Consider the following 251-nt stretch of genomic DNA (forward strand, 5'->3'; position numbering starts at 1 on the left):
GTGTCACACCTGGTGATAGTTAATTATCTCAGCTGTTTCCCATCAGTATTTAGTCGCTGCTGTTTCCTTTTTGTCTAATGGTGACATTCTTGTTTGAGTTGTGCTGAAGAAAAGTCCAGCTGTGTCTTTACTTTGAACCTGCATCTGGAATCTTTTTAAGGGTTTTCTTTAACCATCATTTTGTGTAGTTTATGCATCTTTGTCTTTAATTCTGGTTTAGTGTCTGTCTTAACATCCTGCTGATATGAGGG

This window comes from Oryzias melastigma, linkage group LG9 (assembly GCF_002922805.2).
Source record: "Oryzias melastigma strain HK-1 linkage group LG9, ASM292280v2, whole genome shotgun sequence".
In the NCBI taxonomy this organism is placed as follows: domain Eukaryota; kingdom Metazoa; phylum Chordata; class Actinopteri; order Beloniformes; family Adrianichthyidae; genus Oryzias; species Oryzias melastigma.